This window comes from Mobula birostris, chromosome 31 (assembly GCF_030028105.1).
Source record: "Mobula birostris isolate sMobBir1 chromosome 31, sMobBir1.hap1, whole genome shotgun sequence".
Classification (NCBI taxonomy): Eukaryota; Metazoa; Chordata; class Chondrichthyes; order Myliobatiformes; family Myliobatidae; genus Mobula; species Mobula birostris.
Genome location: NC_092400.1, coordinates 11,570,249 through 11,586,686, shown reverse-complemented (window position 1 = coordinate 11,586,686; position 16,438 = coordinate 11,570,249). Strand labels below are relative to the sequence as shown.

General features: G+C 37.1%; 1 long non-coding RNA gene across 2 annotated transcripts in view; it reads left to right on the top strand.

The window, feature by feature from the left end:
* LOC140190776 (uncharacterized) overlaps positions 1 to 9,568 on the top strand; it is a 28,224-nt gene extending 18,656 nt beyond the window's left edge. For both annotated transcript variants that reach the window (XR_011883682.1, XR_011883681.1), the window contains exons 3-4: positions 6,439 to 6,533; positions 8,324 to 9,568. This is a non-coding gene — a long non-coding RNA (uncharacterized lncRNA). The remainder of the gene's footprint in view (positions 1 to 6,438; positions 6,534 to 8,323) is intronic.
* The last annotated feature ends 6,870 nt before the right edge of the window (positions 9,569 to 16,438 follow it).

The window sequence follows — 16,438 nt, the reverse complement described above, 5'->3', positions numbered from 1 at the left end:
TTGTCAGCCTCAAAACACATCTGAAGTCGTTAGTCTGTGGTGTGATTGAACATATTAAACTAGTCTTTCTTAAACCTGAATCAAATTCACCAACATTTACTCAAGCATGCGGGCAGGAATTATCATATTTTTCTAGTATATTTTACGCAGTAAGGTAAAGAATGCTTGAATTCCGATTATTGCGCAATCGGCAGTCATGTTGACCGTTTGGTTGGTAGGGTTATTAACCCACACATTTATTTAGGAAGAAATAAACTTCCATCATAACTAATTAATCGTGTTATTATAAAATCCCTGACTGGTCTTTTTTTTAAAGAAAAAAATGTACGACAGGTGACTGATATTTGCAGTGTGTTGCAAATGAGTTTGTGGCGTGCGTGACATACAAAAGGAGCAGGATATATAATTCTGCATAGTATCATAGGAGGGGAATTTAGAATGAGAGATATATTCAAAAATACTGTAAGAGAATAAAGATGTTGTAAATAGATACAGTGAAAACGATATATAACTGGATGTACCCATTTCCCGGTGGTTACTAATATGTCATGTAATTTATTGAGACATTTCAACAAAACTAGCAAGAACTTCAATATTTACGTAAATTGCTATGTGGTCATATCGGTAAGCAAGACTGAAATAGTTCCCTTTATCGTAAATCGTCCCGTATTTTCACTTTTCTGTAGCAAGTTATGTCAATTGGATTTAGTTACAACAAAAAACAGAGTTGATCATTGTATCGTAAGATTCGAAGTAGACCCTTCATATCTCTCTTAAAGTTCCTAAATATAGATAGATTATTATTTGGCAAAATATGCATTGCTTTATAAAGCAAATAGTTTCTCGTGAGGCAATATACGCATCCATAAATGGAAAATATAGAGTGAATTTTGTTTGTAAAACCTCTAAATATATTAAAGTTATTTTGTTTAGAATATGATAAAAATAAGACGATGAGTATTATATTTCCCTTCATGTTTGTGTTTTACGACTTTTTATTGTGGGTAAATGTTACAGTTTCTCAGCTTCTTTCGCTCAAGGTCACTGTTCTTACCTACCACACCCCAAATGACTTTATTTTCCCGATCTTAGCAACACCACCTACTTCTAAATTCTAGACTTCTTTAGCTAAGTAATTCAAATAAGTTCTTGCGTTTTATATTGTAACTATAATATCTGATAATCCTTGTCAGATTTTTTTCGGCCTCTTTGTATTTTTATTTTTTTCCCTGCATGCCATAAAATATTGCGTTATGCCTTAATTGCGCTCGGATTCTGCTTTCACGATTTTTATACCCGACAGTTCCGATATAGTTGAACTGTGAGTCATGTTGCCCTGTCCTGCCCTCATCAGCCAGGATCGAGGAGCAACATCTAGCGGGTGCAATTAAGAATTGCAATAGTTCATTTGTATTGCCCTACATCATCACTGGGGCTAAAATTTATTTAGTTGGCCGAGGAAGCGGTTTGGACCGTTCTGAGGCGATTATAGTTGCGTTCTTACTTGCTTATAGTCGGGCTATGAGGTATGGCGTTGACCAAATTCAGTAATGCTGCGAATAATGCCACATGGCGGAAGGTGGCTATAGGAAGGAGCGATAGTAAACGAGATAATTAGTAATATTTTCGGGCCCATTGTTAATATTTTAAAGTGGAATAATTAACGATATTGGTTTATACGGTAGATTGCCTCTGAGCTGCGCCTTTCACTGGTATACTTCGCCTCAAAGGGTTCTGTTGTCACATAAGCAGCGTTCAGCGTTGCAGGTATGAGAAATACATTAGCCATTTTGCACTCAGAAAGCTCCCACGTAACCATGACAAGGCAGGCTGTGCTCTTTGGAAGGATAAATATTGGCCAGCACATTCCCCTGGTCAGACTGGTGACCTGGGGCCTTTTACCCTGGAACGCAGAGAGGTTTTATTTTTGAAACATCCCGCTAATATATATACATATTGTATAATAAAAGTTATTTGGAAATACTGGAAATGACCGGTGTATGCCAGCACACCAATGTTTTATTTCTCTCTCTCGAATTCGCAACTGCCTCCTCATTCTACCAACCCTGCCAAGTTTTTCAACGTAGGGAGGAAGGGCTTCAGCTGTCAATACAAGAGATACCGGGTCGAGGACAAGAGGGGACATTTGCCCCTGCGATATTGGCTTGATCTCACACACTTGCATTCAGCTCAGGTCTCTATCAAAGGGCGAATTCCTTGACTGCTACTCTCAGTCTGATTCTAACAACCCGTGCCTGCGAACGAGTGTGGGAAGGAATGCCTGTCACACGTTCAGCGACGCATGGTTTATGCCACGCTACATGGTATAGCATTACTAAAGAAATGTCAAACGGCAGACACTCGGAACTCGAAATTTCTTGTTTGTTTGAGGTACACTTTATTTCAACTTTCCTAAATAATTTCAAGACACGGCCTCGCGGGAAGACTATAACACCAGGAAAATCTTAACCAATAAATATTTTAACTTTACGGAATGTCCATATATTGGAAAATTGACATAAAAATTTCTCCCGTTTTCACAATGTCCGCAATAACTGAGTGGTTGTAAAGGAAAGATATGGCGAAACTTGTGCAAAATTACAGCGTGATCGCGTTCATTGGAAACCCAGAAAACGTATCGCAATCCTTCCAAGTTAGTTTAGAAACAGACTGAACCACTGAGGAGGAAGTGAATAACACTAGTGGTTAAATGGAAACAATGAATGGGATGGATATCAGCTCCAATTTTACAGTGGGCCGGTCGGTATCTGAAAGAGAAAGACTGCAGTTTTGTTTTGAGTCGGAGTTTACTCAATAGCGAAGGAAGGCCTCATTACTGGACTGTTAAATACATCATTCTCCCAACCTGTTACCTAATGGAGCTCTGCAACTTGTTAAGTCCAGCATTTGACTTGCGGAATTAATTTGTTTGATTTGAAATCATAAACTCCGGTATTATGCTTCCGAGGTCAGCAAGCTGTTTGCTGTTTGACGGATACTGCTGTGTAAATTTTGCTTCGCCTCATCTTCTTCGGTGAACCTGAAACGGAGAGGGAAAAAAAGGAGGCATTTTTATTGGCAGAAAATATTAATGAATTCAGCGAAGGTGCAGGAATAAATTGGAGCTTTCCGCGATGGCGATTAGAATAGATTTTATTTTATAGTGATTTAGGAGTATTTTTAAACCAATCTTGATACTGGGATTGCGAAAGTTAATAAAAACGGTTTTGTTATCTGATGGCTATCAACTTTATCAAGTATCGTGCTGCGGGTGCAAATGAATGGATGATTTGCACATTTAATTTATAACCGGTACCTTTGCAAATATTATTTTGCGTCATTGTCGCGCATTCATTATACAGGGTCGTTCAGTGCACACTGCCACTCGTGGGCATAAGCGACTGGCTGCTTTAATATAACTTTTCATTGGCTCTTATCTGTGGTAAGGATTCACCTCCTGTGTTAAATAGAAATACATTTCGTCCGATTCGTGAAAGAGGCCTTTTTGTTCTGGTCCGGCAGAGTTTAGTTCGGGTTTGACACATTTCGTCGTTAGCAAAAATGTTTTTGTCTTCCCACTTTTTTTTTGGGAGGGGAGTAATTCGATAAAAGAATATTCTTCAAGCAAGAAATAGTTTTCTGATGCCCCTTTTCTCCCTCCGACACACATTTCCTCGGGGATAATGTCGGGTATTGTTCTTCCCGACTGCTATAAATTTACACGACAGAGTTCAGCCTTTGATCGTGAGCATATCTGTACCCGGGTCTGACAGTTAAAAAAATGCAGACTTTTGGAGCTCATTTAAGTGTCATCAATAAACTCTCAATAAGGTCATTCAAACTGAAAATCCACTCTTTCTCCCCCTGGGCTGGAGATGGGCACCAGGCCGCACCGAAGGTAACGTGTCCGACTTCAGCTATTTGTGTAAAACGGGATAATCATCTGAAGCTCTCCCTACTTAATCGCGGTGCAACTCATTTTAATTTACACTGACCATCAGATATCGCTTTAAAAGGATTAATTTCCTGAACAGGTGTGGCTGTCCCGCTTAAAACTGAATTTTAGTACTAATCTACAAAGGATACAATTAAGAAATCACGGCTTTGTTGAATCAATGGAAAACAATATCAAAAGTAGTTTTAACGCGGCGGTGGTTATTTCGTGAACGAAGGCATTAATTGTAAAAAAAACCTCATTTGGCTACCCACTCTATGAACTCTGCTCTGACCCACTCACTACGTCTTGTTGCTCAGACTACACTATCGTTGAAGGATTAACATTCTTTTGGCCGCCTGATTCTCCTCAGTTAGAAACTCATCTCTAAACCCCGCTATATCTACCTTACTCCAATTCATTCTTTAGAATCCACCATTCGGCTATGCTTTCTGTATCTTATTCCTTCAGCACGGCTTTTATTTATTAAATTGAACTTCTGCAGAACGCCTAGTCCGCATCCTCGTACGATCAGCTTCACATCTTTGCCCAGTTTCAGGTACCAGTATTATTAATGCCGCAGGCAATACAAACTAGACTTTTGGTCTCTGACGCGAATCTATTAATGAAATACTTCAACCTAATTTGGCCCGTATCCAGACTATGCGATCTCAGTCAAGGTTTAGAAATGTGTGCTGACCACAAATTCTGGTTTTCCAAGTGCACTGACGAGATTACTTTTGTTGGATATTTGAACATTTCCTGAGGTAGCAACTCGTCGCACAACATAATGCTGTTCAAACCCGTTACCGGGTCTGTAAGAACCTGTCACTCCAAGCTCTTATTTTCATAGCGTTACCTGTTTTGGCAGACCATTTATGTCAGCCAACGATGTAGAATTTAAAGGCACCAACCGTTCCTGACAATTGGATATCAACTGTAAGATTTCATGCTCTTTCCAGACTGAGTCAGTTGCAACACATCACCAGACCTCCTAAGGCTGCATAATCAACTCGGACTCGTACATCTAAAAAAATTCCTATAATAAAGAAACAATGAGGACACATCCGAATCTATAATTATATACATACACTTCTCTCTGACTAGAGGCTTGTGTGGGCACTGTATATTCAAGAGACGATAACCTTTCAGGTCAGAATCAATTAACAGTTCACGAATCTCAAAAGGAATCACGAACAATAATCGTTTAATCAGAATTAATAGCACATGATACTACATGCCTGGTATGAGTTGGTTTAATCAAAGCCTTCTGATTAAGCAAATACACAAGCAAAACGTTTCCAAACCTAAAACATAAACACTACATTCTTCCTCTGGAATGTACTGCCTACATGTAATTTGTGCTTTTTTTTGTGTGTCACTGACCAGGGATTGGCCGTTACAAATTGCCTGTACTCAGCTCAAAATATCAAAATGACTTTTGAAATAATAAAATTTGTATGGAAAAAACTTTGTCCATGAAAATAATTACGATGTAATTAAAAAGATAAACACAATTACAAAAAATATACATTGAAGTAACTATACAGTTTGCCAAATTAACATAAGCTATTTTCTTCAGAATATTAACACAAGATAAAAATAAATCAAACCCCTGAAACAAACAGCAAAGGTATGAACATTTGAGCTTGTGTTAGATGGTGAATAAATATTTCTGAGGCGCAGGTAACATAATCCCCAAAACATGGTAAGTAAATAGTGTCCCAAGCAGTTACAACAGAATTTAACAGTGCCTGATCGTAGTTGAGGTATAACTGGTACTGAACATAAAATTGATTTCATTTATTTTCCTTGAGCAAATTTTGACAAATCTTATTTTCTAATGATGTTCATTAAGTTAATTTAATCCAGCAGCACACCATTACTTTTTCAGTTTAGAAAAAAACAATTTCCTTCCTTCTTGATCCCCACATGTTTAGTGAAGTATATTTTTGAGAGACAATATCCCTTTTATGGTAGACTATCTTTTTTTTGCCATTGTCAAATCACAGTAACATTATATTTACACTGCTGTGCTACACACAGCAATAGAGGCAGCAGAATGCCTTGAATGGAAAGCAGCACTTAGTGCTCCTGGGAACTAATTTGAATATGTTGGTATGTCTTATAAATGGAAAACATAAACAAAAAAATAATAGTTTTGGTAGCAGCAAGCAGATAACATACCTACAGTCTGACAAATGATGGAGAAATGCCAAGCATTGAAATATTGGTTGTAGTGATATATAGATGCATAGCACAGCTGCTGATGCTGCAGGGCATTTAGTTTCACACAGAAGAGCTTCAGGGATATTTCACTTGATGCCCCCCGGTCAATACTGTAGAAAACAACTAAGTAATGCACCATCTTAAGATTTATGTGAAGATTTCATTACAAAAAGGACTTTACTGAACACGTCACCATTGGCTTTGTGACTCTTAACTAGATCGCAATTACATGATTTTAGACTTGTTACAAAAGGGTTGTCTCCTTTGTTTTACAGAAACAGAAAAAAAAGGCGAAGGAAGTCAGAAATGTGGAGATAACAGGCAGAAAATGTATGAGAACTGTATGGAGAAGCATGAACAAACATGAAAAGTAAGAGGAAAGTAGAAAGTGGGATATAATAATTATGCATTGGCATGTCTGATGTCGTTAAAGATAAATTAACAACATAAAATATCATTCTACCTGCTGAAGCTAGAAAAGTGAAAATTTATATTTATGATAGAAGTAGAAATACTGTACGTGTATACTGGTATAAAGAATATTTTAAGGTTCCTACTTTTCACTATAAGTTAAACAAATCATCAGTGTAACAGCAAATTTTAATGCAGTTTTAAACAAATTGACACCTGCACTTCTAGGGTTTGTTGTATGGAACTGGCTGAACAAAATATAGGAACAGTGTGAAGCTTAAATATTTATTCCCAGTTTCAAGCAGGAGCAATCCAAAGAACTGTCATATTAAATAAGCTGAAAAAGTGACATAGCTATGAATTAGTATAAATGGCCTGCATGTGCTAAGATTAGGAGGTATTCACTAAGCTGCATGCAGTGCCTACCTAAATCCTTGCAGGGTAAACCTTATTTTATTAGGTCAGTTATTATGTCAGTTATTGGGTATGCAACATTGTATTTTGCAAAATCTGAGTTGTTTCAGTGCATAAGAATTTTTTTTTCAAAATCTGAGAAAATAATCTGATTAATATCGCACCAGTCCTATGCCAAGCAAAGCTGTGCATCTACTGCTCACAAAGCCAAGAGGAATATTTCAACGAATCAGTCCAAGAAGTAACTTTAAATGCTTGCCATGTTATGCATTACTACTGCAATAGAATGGATCATTAAATCTGTACTACTTCAGTAATTTCATGTGAATTATATGTATATCCAACTTCATGCATGTACAATCTAAACTGAACTATCATAGAGGTAGTAAGAGAACAGAGGCAAAACTAAAATTCAAGCATTTAGTGAGTGGAATTTGCTTCTTAGTGATCACGGTTAATGCCCCAGCTTCTGAATGCAATTAAATCCTTATACTTTTCATTTTATGTGTTTATGAATCATTGCTTTCTTCCTTTTATGGTATGATATTTCATGAGTGTTTTCATGAAATGTTATGACTTACTTTTGGCTTATGGTAGTTCTTGCTATGCTTCATATATAGAGAGTACAAGTTTTAAAAAATAGAGCAGAATTAATATCTCAGCTTGAATTACCTCTCCTTTATAAAGAACATATACACTGTATGTGCCAACTTAAAGCAGTAGACCAAAGACATAATCAACTGTAGTCATGTATCAGGAAGTGACAAAATGGACTGACAAAAGTAGAGCTGTGGTGTATATGGATTATAAGGCATTTGACAAGGTTTCCCATGGTAGGCTGAAAGGTGAGGTGGCATGGGTTCCAGGGAAACTTGTCTCTGTGGAATCAGAAGGCAGTGGGTGGTAGTAGATAGAGTCTACCAGGTCGTGACAAAGGGTTTTGACCCAAGACATTGACAGTTCCTCTCCTCCCAAAGATGCTGCTTGACCTGCAGAGTTTCTCCAGCAGGCTGTTTGTTGCAAGTTATTAACGTGTGTGCAATCTTCAGCGCAGAATTTTAAGCAAGTTAAAGTTCCAGTACCACAGCCTGTTAAGCAAGTATTTTCAAGCTTGTATGTTAATTTCATTCTGCGATTGTTTAAAGGCATACCTCTTATATCTAGTAACTTGGTGCTAGACTTGTATAACACTATTCTCTAACATTTATGAAGGTGTCAACATCAAAATGTGTTGATTTCATCCCTTGAAGGAACTTAATGAACCAGATGGATTTGCAGAGTACTCTGTTACTTCTCCCCTTAGATTCACTAAGATTATCTTCTTTTTATTTCCAGATTTGTTTAGTGACTTGAATTTAAATTCCCCGGTGTGCAGGTGGTATTCAAACGCTTGTCCCTGGATCAATAGTCCCGGCGTCTGGATGCACGTCCTGTAACTTAACTATTATGCTATCACTAACTCATTCTCAAAGAAAAATCAAAATCACGATTTACGGGTTGCGATCTATTTGGAAGGTCAACAGTTGGAGTGTCGAGAATTACTTTGCAATTTGCACTCTTCATATGTTTGACTTTTTAGGAACATTATGACTTAATGATTATAAAAATAGAACTTGAAGTACTGGCATGAAAGGTGTACCAGGAGCAATAAGAACATTGTAGTACAATGTATTATGACTAGTTATTAAATGTCAATGTATGTTATTACGAGTTATTGCTATATATCATGAATCATTTGTAAAATGATTTTGTTTCAAATATAAATATTAAGTGTTAAATAATGTATCAAAGAGAACTTAACAAACATGATTGACTCTTTATATAACATGAACATGGTGAACTTTTGTTGAGGTTTGTGTTCCCAGCCGAACATACAATGCATTATTTAATACACTTGTAATAAGTATGGTTTTTGCCCTGACCTGAAATATCACAGACCACAGCAAAATTATAATACAAAAGCAAAGTTCTGTGAATGCTGCATCAGAAACATAAACAGGAAACTTGAAATCTTCAACAGCTCTGTCTACTTGCATGGAGAGTAAAACAAAATTAAAGATGAATATTGTGATCTTTCATCAGAATGTTCTGATGAACTATCATTAATTTGAAATCTTATTACATCACAAATGTTGTCTGGACCTGTTAGAGTGATTTCTGGATTTAGCACATTTATATTGAGCAAATGACTTTGGCCACCAGTCTTTGGGTCTGAGTATAAATTGTGGATTTAATTTGGAGTGCAGCTCTGAACAATGTGTTTCTAAAAGCTGCAAATCCCACACCAGACAATGCTGATTAAAATTCATTTGGATGTGTGTGGTATGGGTGTGAATTGGGAGATGTGAAGTTCATATGTAGTTTCAAAGAAAGCAATGTAGATACATTGTAAATATGGAATTGTCCTTTGATGTTTAGCACAAAAAATATTGAGTCTCACATTGGGCCAGCCGGATCTTTCGACTGAAAGCACCTCCATATGATGCCTGGTGTACCTCGTTTTGTCAAATAAAGAAGCTGCTTCATATCTACCAGTACTTTTCTCCAGTACTGACCAATAAAGCAACCTGACCAGTTAAATATGGTCTATTTTTCCAGTCAATTTTTGCTTCTTGTTTGCTATGTAAAAGTGAAGCTTAAGAAATAAATATGTCTGAGCAACCACTAAATGTAATTATTCCTTGAGCTACGGAGAAGGAAGAAAAACAGTGCTGTTTAATTAGAATAAAGAATTTGTTAAATACTTAGAGGCTGGTTTACTATACAGTTTATTTCAGAGGTTAATCAGCTTGAAATTCAGAGTCACAGAGCCTGGAAGAAGGCCCTTTGGCCTAACAGGTCCATGAGGAAATTTGTTGTGTAGGTCTTCACAGCTTTGAAGGGGTTCTTATAGGTATAATATCTATTTATAAGTTTACAAATGTGCTATTAAACTGGAGTGATTGCAATTCATTGTTAAAAATATTGACAGATAGTGATTCCTTTTTAACCAAGTCTTCTTTCTAGCTATTGAATGACTGATACACTGTAAGTCTTCTGGGTTTCAAGTTTTGCAAAACCAATTGGTAGAGCAGGAGATGCTTTTCCTTTGTACTGGTTGGAAATAAAAAAACCTCTGTAGTGTATTTTTAAAAAATAATTGTTATTATAGAAGACCATACCAAAGTCTGAAATGATGGAGACACTCAACATTAGACAAGAAAGAACCAATTAATATTTTGGGAGTAGATCCTTCTCTAGAAAATCAGTTCTAATTCTGATGATAGGACAACATCTGAATTATTTTTATTCCAGATTTGTAGCATCTATTTTTTGACTGATAATTTTGCACATGTATACGTCCAGAATTCTGTCATCTCCATGTAATGGACTGAAAAGCAATGTAACAAAATGTTTCCTAATTACATAGAAATTGTCAGGCCAACATTGCTAACATATTGTCAGAATTACATGTTCTATATGACATGATGTGAAAAAGAACATCAATGGGGTTTGATGAAAATGCGCCTGATGGAACTCAGAATCAAGTATCAATGATCAGATGTTGATGGGTAAACATCAGTCTGTTCTTAATCCTTCAGCGGAATGATGGAGTGTGCCATTGACAGCTGCATTAAGGGAATACTTACTCATCAATAAACTGCTCACTGATGTACAGTTTGGGATTTACTAAGCATAATCAGCCCCAGACATCATTACAGTTCTGGTCCAAACATGAATAGAAGAGCTGAACTCCAGAGCTGAGGTAAGTGTGTATGTATAGCATCATGGAACTCTAGTAAAATTAAGGTAAATGGAAAACAAGAGGAAAACTCTTCACTGTCTGGAATAATAATTAGCAGAAGGAAGTGGTTCTGATTGTTGGAGGCAATTTATCTCAAACCTGCAGGAATATTTTAATGCAGGGTCCTGTTAGCAGACTTATTTCCATCATAAAATCAGAAGCAGGATTTGTCTTCAGGATTGTGCCCTGCTTACATCTCACTGGATCTGCACAAACAATGAAGCAGTTCATACCTGTATGGACCAGTTTTTGGTTAATATTCGTGTGATGCACTTGTCACAAAATGACTGCCAGCAATGGGGAAGAACAGCCTACTCCCATTGATAATTAATGGGAGATAGCCAGACTTCACATAACGAAATTTCTCATTGTCAATATTTGAGAAGTCTTAATATAGCTAACCAGAAACTGAAACCTACCGAATCTTGAAAGGACTAGATAGGGTGGATATTGAGAGGGTGTTTCCTATGGTGGGGTATCCAGAACTAGAAAATACAGCCTCAAAACTGAGGGGTGACTCTTCAGAACAGAGGTAAGAAGGAATTTTGTTGGCCATGGAGTAGTAAATCTGTGGAATGTTCTGCTACAATCTGTGGTGGTGGCCAGGTCAGTGCATATATTTAAGGCGGAAACTTATCTTTTCCTGATCAGTCAGAGCATCAAAGGATATGGTGAGTGGGCAGGTGTATGGGGTTGAATGGGATCCGAGAACAGGCATGATGGAATGGTGGAGCAGAGGTGATGGGCTGAATGGCCTAATTCTGCTCCTATGTCTTATGGTCTTATGGTCAGAATAATTCTTCGGCCATAAGATTTCAAAGTTCAAAGTATAACCTTAAAGTTAGTTATTCTGTGGTAAGGTATTTGCTTCATGACCGCCAAATTCTTTCCACTTAGAGCAGAAGAACAATGTGTTAAGGGATAACCTTGATGATTGCTACAGTTTGTTACCATATCAAGGACATATGTACTGAAAGGTGCCGGAAAAGGGCCAGTAACATCCTGATTAACTGTTTCTCCCACTCCCATCAGGGAGGAGGCTACGTAGCATCCAAGCCAGGACCACCAGACTCAAAAACAGTTACTTTTCCCATGCAGTAAGACTGATCAACATCTCCACTCCTTAACTCCACCACTACTTTATTATTCCTATCAGACTTACGTACAGCCTAGCATCAGTTTATGGCCATACAATCAATTCATGTATATAAACTATCTCATGTATTTATATTTATTGTGTTTTTTTTAGTAATACTATTGTGTTCTTTATCTTTAGTGCTTTTTTAGCGCTGCATCAGATCTGGAGTAACAATTATTTTGTTCTCCTAACACTTGTGTACAGGAAAAGACGTTAAACTCTTGAATCTATTACTTAACCTATTTAGTACAAAATGATCCTTTTATTTGACACCTGCTTACCTCCTTAACTATTTGTGCCCCACCCCAATGGCTGTCATGTGCAACAATGCGACTCAATGCAGCAATTTGTCCAATGTTTGGCAACCTCTCTAGCTCTTAGAATTAGAAAAATGGTAGGTGCATGTGTCCCCCAACATTTCCAAGCTTGGGTGCAAGTTAAACATTATCCACTTTAAAAAATACGTTGCTATTCAATCAACACTGAATCAATTTCCTAGAAATCTCTACCCAACGCCATTACAGTAGCACCATTACTGCATGGATTCTACCAGTTAAAGAAGGCTACATGATGATTGGCAAGTAATGTTAGCTTTACAAGTGACGTCCATATTCCACAAATGCATTTCTTTGATATTCTTAGTACCAAATATATAAACTTTGTTAAAAACAAACAAGCAAACAAAAAAAAACCCATATGCTGTAAATCTGAAATGAAAACCAGGTATGCTGGAAATCCTGAACAGGTTTGCATTAGAGTGAGGGTTAGGGTTAGGGTCTGTGGAGAATGTAACAGAGTTAATGTTCCATATTGGCAATTAGTTCATCAGAATAGAAGCTTTCTATGATGTTTTAATTTGCAGTGATGCATAAATCAGATTATACCCAGAGCCATGCCACAATAACTCCACCGTTCCATCGACTGAGTGGTATATGAAAACTATGCAGGAAGTAAATTAAGAAATTTGACTCTGTTCCACATTAATATGTGGGCCATTAAGTTTTTTGTCTTGTGCATCATTAGAATTGATAACTCAATTCATCTTTTAGCCTTTTGTGTTTAATACAGCATGTGGCTATTGTATTAAATGCTAAATCTATAATTTATCTTGAAATTTCTACTAGTTGTAGTAATTATAATTTAATTTCTCTTTTTCTAAAATTTAAGTATTTTTGAAACTGCAGCATGACAAACTTCAGCTTTAGAAATTGATTTTTAGAAGGAGCAAAATTCATAAATATTTTCTAATAAAAACTACAAAAGTTAATGTTACACTTAACACAATGGTGGAAATTCCTAAACCAGAATTAACTTTGTGTAGTCTTCTGGGAGAAAGTAAAATTGAAATACAATGCAACAAAATACTTAAGCGTAAATGTCAATATTAATTAGATTGCCAAGACTCTCAACTGACTTGACATTCTGATATTTTCTCTAAAGCCTTTAGCTGAAGTGTTCAGTTTTATGAATACAAAATAATGTTTGGCAGTAGGACTGAAAACAGATCACAATAATGTTACAAAAGTCTCTGTGGGACTAAGGATATAAATATAAGGAGCAGATGGGGTTTTCTCTAGTCTTATTTTTCATGGATCGCTTGTTCATTCCCTGGTTCTGGCTGACATCAATTTGGCATGTTTCAAGAAACTCTTTCTAGTGAAAGATGAGATGTAATCAGCACTCGCTCCAATGATATAAATTTCAAATATTCAAGTTCCAATCAATGCAAAAATACTGAAGAAACAAAATATCTTTATCTTTGCCTATTTAAGATGATGAATTTAAGACATAATGCATGTGTTTGTTTTCAAATTTTTCAGTGTATTTCAATCATTTTCACACAGATTATGATCTGGAGTTTCTGCTAGATTTTCCCTCTTGAAGATAGCTTTTACATTCAACAATATGTAAATACTTTTGAGTGAAAACATGGGACACAATACTTTACCAAGTAAATGCAAATCGTAGGACAGTTTGGGCTAGAATTGTTGATTGGGACACTACAGGAGAATCTGCTCTATTGCTCATGAAGAAAAGTTATCAGCAGAATCAGTACAGAAACTGGTTTATTATCATTGTTGTATGCCATGAAATTTGTTGTTTTGTGGCAGCAGTACAGGACAATACATAAAAATTACAGTAAGAGTATGTAAAAGTAATAGTAAAAAGAGAGCAAAATTTATGCACTGTTCAGTAATCTGATGGCAGAGGACAAAAACTGTTCCTGAAACATTGACTGTGCATCATCAGGCTCCTGTATCTCTTCATCGATGGTGGTAGTGAGTAGAGGGCATGTCCTGGATCAAAGATCAAGGATCATGGATCAATGTCATTTGCCATATACATTCACATGTAGTATTAGGAATTTGCTGTGGTATGTTTGTCAGGGCATGACATGCAACAAAAAGCAACAGCATTCAGCAATTATAAAGAATAAAGAATTATATAAAAATGAAGTTAGAGATTAATGTACAGTTATGGAAAAAGTGCATATAAATGCTTAAATATTTATAATGTAAACAGCATTATATAGAAAAGTGGTTTCTAGTGCAGAGCAGTGATGAGAGTAATAGATAGATGAGGGGGGCTACTGAGAAGGGTTGATCAGATTACCTGCTTGGTGGCAAAGAAAACTTTTAAGATAGCATGAAGTTTTTGCTTTAATAGACCTATAGTGGTTTCCAGAGGAGAGCTTTGTGAAAAGCCAGCTTGCATGGTGGATAGTGTCTGCAATAACATTTCCTGCTCGCTTCTTTGTCCTGGACACATACAAGTCCTGAAGTGATGTCAGATTGCAGGCCATTCTCTTTTCTGCTGACCGGACATTTCACTGTGGTCTTAGTATAGTGTGAAAAGATGCTGCGCCAAGCCGCACAGTAATGGCTGATATGTGAGGATGCTGTCTGTGATGGCAGTGTAGAAATGCACCAGATGCTGTGGAGAAGATGAATTTTACCAACTGCTGCAAGAAGTTCATCCTCTAATGAGCTTTTTTTGTTAATGAGGGAGATATGTTTCTCCCAGATGAGGTCCTGTGAAATAATTATGCCCAGGAACCTGAATGTTGAAATGGTGCTGACTGTAGAGTTGTTGGTGATGAGTGGATGGAGAAGAGACATATTTCTCCTGAAGTTGATATGCATCTCCAAGGTTTTCAAAGGATTCAGCTCCAAGTTGTTGTGATTGCACACTATCTTGCTTACTTTCTGGTGGGTCTTGGATTCGGTGCTTCTGATGAGAAGTGGCAGTGGTGTTGTCTGCAAACTTTATTGGTTGAACTGATGGATCCCTGAGGTGCAGTAATTGGTGTGTAGAAAAAAATTAGGAGACAGGAGAGAACATGCTCCTGTGGTGCACCAATGCTGACCAAGCAGGGTGCGGAGATGTCCTTGCCTTGTCTCTCACACTGCCCCCTGTCAGAAAGAATCCAACCTGCCCATGGGACCTGGTACGTCAAGTTTGTAGACTAGGACGAATTTGTATTAAGGTCACCAATCTTCAAACAATATTTGTAAATAAAAGTAAAAGAGTCGGTGACTTTAGAATTCAATATCTCAGTGTGCAGTTTTAGTGGGTAATTAGGTTTTCAAAGTTCAAAGTACATTTAATATTGAAGTATGTATACTAGATACAACCTTGAGATTTGTCTCCTTACAGGCAGCCACAAAACAAATAAAATAAAAAAAAACACAGGATAAGATGTTAATATCCCTCATGCCAATGGGTCGTGAGCACTCGCTTGAGGCTGGCTTGATGTTGGGTGTGGCACAAGGTTGACACACAGGGGTTTTCAAGTGGGCACCCTCCTTCCTCGCTGTTTCAGCTTAGCCCACTACATCTCCAGAGGGCTCGACGATGACTTCTGGCATCCCAGAGTCATCCCCCATTGTGTCCTCCCACTTTCTTGATGCTATCTTGGAGCCCAGCAGAGGTCTTTTTGCTTGATCCAAAGGCAGTGACTGCTTCTTTCCACCACCTCTGATGAGTTTCTGATTGTCTGCTGTGGAGTCTGACCATGGATCTCCAGCTCCTTCAGCAATCTGATAGTGGATGTGGCTATAAATCTCCTACCATCCATTAAAAAAGACTACCAAATATACAATGTGCAAAAAAAACAAACAAGGCATGCAGACAATAAAAAGAAAGCAAATAATAATCAGAACTAATCTTCATAAAAGTGAGTTCACAGTCATGAAGCCAGAACTCATTTTGGTAAACTTTAGTTTTAAATGTTATTTAGGTCTTCAGAGAACATAAGAAAATTGAACCAGAAAGGAAAAAAGACAAAAGGGAAAGGGATGGATGGATTGAAAGTTGGATTGGGCACAACTCAACTCAAAGATTTAGTAGCTGTTGAAAAATTCCATCACCAGCCCTTCACCTCATTTACATCATGCAATATATAATTTCCATTTAAAACTTTAGAAGTGCAGGTTTATATGCAGAAAGAAGTTTTTGGAATGAAGCAACTTAAGGCAACGGGGGACTGCTAAGCTATCTAGATCACTGTTACATTTTGTACAAATGT